Source organism: Coenobita brevimanus, chromosome 23 (genome assembly GCF_032717465.1).
Source record: "Coenobita brevimanus isolate Jiangsu-jjx chromosome 23, ASM3271746v2, whole genome shotgun sequence".
In the NCBI taxonomy this organism is placed as follows: Eukaryota; Metazoa; Arthropoda; class Malacostraca; order Decapoda; family Coenobitidae; genus Coenobita; species Coenobita brevimanus.
Genome location: NC_136976.1, coordinates 47,385,834 through 47,389,871, shown reverse-complemented (window position 1 = coordinate 47,389,871; position 4,038 = coordinate 47,385,834). Strand labels below are relative to the sequence as shown.

Genomic DNA, 4,038 nt, shown 5'->3' with positions numbered 1-4,038 from the left:
GATAGATAGATAGAAATTAGTTCTGAATTTTATCCATTTGTTTTAGTGCAACCTCTCCACATCCACTCCACAAGGGTGAGCAATATTCAAGTTTAGCAAGCACACATGACTTTTAATTATAGCTAACTGCTTGTCAGTGAAAAAGTTACAGATTCTGTACAGTAATCCAAGTTTCTTTGAGCTGGTTTGAGCAAGTGATCTAACGTGATATGTCCAGCTGAGGGTATTGATAGGTGAAACATGAGAATTTCAATACTTTTAGAGATATGAATATCGGTTGTACTGAAGGTAATACAGGTCAGCCCCAGTTTAACGATGGGATGCGTTAAGAAAAACCCCATTGCTGGGTGGGATATTGCATATTGGGGCTGATTTAACATATAAAATATAGACCTTTTCCAGTGACGTAACAGAAATCACGTGGTTTTGTTTATGACTCCATATTGGACGGCAAACTCCTCGTGGTAATGACTGTCCAGACAGAGCTGTCAGAGATGAACCCATCAGATATATGCAAAAATCTGAATCAACACCACCAAGATCTGTACAGGAGCAAGATAAATTGTTTGGGACTAGATCCTTACACCATATCTAGGGAGAAATTAGCCAGGTTCAAGGATTGGAGACTGAAACCAGATCTCAGATATGGCGATCTCTATCACTATTTGGCAAACACTCCATAAAAGTTCACCGGGGCATCCTTCAAAGTAAACAGACATGTCATATTGTATATGCACAATGTAGATAGCTGGAATTGATATATGGTACTTGTAAATTGTCTTGGTAATCAGTCAGTTATCAACTCGGGGCCAAGGGAGGAGGGATTATACACATCGACTCGGAATCGAGTAGTTGAGGAATGGAATAGGTTTCCCAGTGATGTACCTTAGTTGCTGCCCCCTATTTAGAAAGTTTCAAGCATAGGCTAGATAAGTGTATGACAGATATGGGTTGCATACAAAATTTGTCATTCTTGCTGTGAAAGATGCCTAGCATGGGCCTGCATGGGCTATTAGGCCAGGTAAATTAGTCACACACTTGTGGGGGCTGTCTAGCATGGGTCTGTTGGCCTACTGCAGTTATCCTCTCTTCTTTAAGTTTGGTCCTATCTTAGGTTAGGTTAGGATAGGTTGGTTGGGTTAGCTTGATTTAGAATAATTAAAAGGACAGTAATGAATATCAGATTCAGATTAATCACGCTATAAAACATTAAAAACTTGAAAATGTTAAGCTTCAAGGTGAGTTGGGTGTAATTCTGGAAATTTACCAAAAAATTTACTTGTTTTGGAAACTTAAATGTCAGGACCAACTGCCTAGCCCCAGGCTTCTACGCTCCTCATGGGACAACGTAGGATTGGATGATGGATGGAAATTTCAGTAATTATACATACACATAGCCTAAATACTGTGTGTTTAAAGTAGTTTTACATAAAATGTACAATTGATAGTACAGTATAGGCCAAAACTGTCAATCCACGTTGAGTACACCGCTTCCCGTCCGATCATCGAAGTTAAGCAACGTTGGGTCTGGTTAGTACTTGGATGGGTGACCGCCTGGAAACACCAGATGCTGTTGGCATCCCTACGTGTCAAGTGGGGTTGGTGGAGGATTAGTGCCCCTCCCTGTAAAAAAACAATTAACTCTAAGCCCTTAGCCACCCCGTCTGGGATACATGGCGTCTGGCAATGAATGAATGAAAAAAAGTTAGCTTTTACATTACAACTAAAACATAACATTGGCACAAATTTAAATTAAAGTCATTTATTTCATACTGATGAGTACCACAACATAAAACTAAAAGACTTCAACAATATAGTTTTAATGATTTTACATTTTATATTAAAAAAAAAAAATCTTAGTAGCTACATACCTGGTAAAAGATAAATATAGGGGACTAGTAGCTGCATGCCTGGTAAAAGATAAATATAGGGGGCTGTAGATGTAAGTACATTTTTTATCCTCTTATTTGTAATTATTTTTGTCCTAAGTTGAAAATATACATTTAATTGGAGCATGTATTGACAGTTTTGCTTTCCGTGGAGCAACATTCATTATCAGTGGTGGGCAGCGCAAACGAAGAAGGACCTTGCGCAAGCGCAAAGCGCAATCCACAGTTCACTACCTTGCGCAAGCGCAAATGCTCAATCTGACAAATATATAGCTTGTGCAGTGTCGCAAAGCACAAGTGCAAACCATTTGCATATATTTTTGGGAATTAATGAAAAATATTGAGATACTTAAATAAAACAGCATAACTACTTACTTTTATTTATTTATATTATTATCTATTATTTGTAATTTGCGCAAGTGCGCGTTCTAATATTTAGCTTTTGCAATGTCACAAAGCGCTAGTGCAAATCATTTGCATATATTTGTGGGAATTACTGTAAAATATATATTTGTATAATTAAATAAATTACTAAATTAGCAACCTGCCCACCACTCGCGGTGACTGAGGTACAGTAGGTCATTGTCCGGGAAAAACAGCCTATATTTACCAAGGCATTGGCAAAGATCACGTGATTACTGTATCATCAACTCTCTCTCTCTCTCTCTCTCTCTCTCTCTCTCTCTCTCTCTCTGACAGAGGAGGGAGGGAATGGAGAATAAGAGAGAGATGAGGGAAGGAATGGAGAATAAGAGAGAGAAGAAGGACGAAGTTTATCCGTATCTCCTCACTCAAAGGGACGCTTCTTTGCCATTCCCGTATTCTCTCTCTCTCTCTCCCTCTCTCTCTCTCAGAATAATGCTCTTTCTCTCTCTTGTCAAGACAATTTATTTAATAATTCAATACAGATATACAATAGCATATGTAATTCATTACAAAAAATAAAAAATCATGAAAACAGAGTATTTAAATCAAATATCCACAGCCTAATAAATTATTAGGCCGTTGATATTTGATTTAAATAATATGTTTTAATGGTTTTTCTAAGGAATTGCATATGCTAATCTTAATAAATAATGTATAATTATTATTATTTACTAATGATAATAATTTAAAAAATATTAAAAATACATTATCTCTGTTGAAGCATATTAAGAAATCTAATATTTAGCACGTGCAGTGTCGCAAAGTGCTAGCACAAATCATTTGCATATATTTGTGGGATTTACTGTAAAATATATATTTGTATAATTAAATAAATTACTAAATTAGCAATCTGCCCACCACCCGCGGTGACTGAGGTACAGTAGGTCATTGTCCGGGAAAAACAGCCTATATTTACCAAGGCATTCGCAAAGATCACGTGATTACTGTATCATCAACTCTCTCTCTCTCTCTCTCCCCGACAGAGGAGGGAGGGAATGGAGAATAAGAGAGAGAGGAGGGAAGGAATGGAGAATAAAAGAGAGAGAAGAGGGACGAAGGTTATGCCTTATCTCCTCACTCAAAGGGACGCTCCTTTGCCATTCCCGTATTCTCTCTCTCTCTCTCTCTCTCTCTCTCTCTCACTCACTCAGAATAATGCTCTTTATCTCTCTCTCTCCCTTGTCTTGTTAAGACAATTTATTTAATAATTCAATACAGATATACAATAGCATATGTAATTCGTTACAAAAAATAAAAAATAATGAAAACAGAGTATTTAAATCAAATATCCACAGCCTAATAAATTATTAGGCTGTGGATATTTCGTTTCGTTTTTAAAGGCTCCAACATGCTTGCATGTGTCGGCCTTGGTCACCTAATGGCGGCTCTCCACACTGCACGATCCATTGCAGCCTCCCTGTTCAGTCCCTTAACCCTAAGGTCACACTTTATGACCTCGTCCCATGTCTTTCTCGGTCTGTCCCTCATAACCCCACCCCCAATATTAACACTTCTCACCTTCCTCACCCAATTATCATCCCCCATCCTCTCCACATGTCCAAACCACCTCAATCTACCTCTCCTCATCACAACACCAATACACTCCAGTCCCATCGTACCTCTCAACTCTTCCATTGTAAACCCAGCCTCTCCAGGCCTTGGATGCAGGGACGCACTGCACATCCACCTAATCATTGTCATTTCTGTACGTCTGAGCCGGCGA

General features: G+C 38.4%; 1 pseudogene; it reads left to right on the top strand.

Annotated features, from left to right (window-relative positions):
- The first annotated feature begins 1,460 nt into the window (after window positions 1-1,460).
- LOC145393166 (5S ribosomal RNA) lies at window positions 1,461-1,578 on the top strand (annotated as a pseudogene).
- Window positions 1,579-4,038: the final 2,460 nt, after the last annotated feature.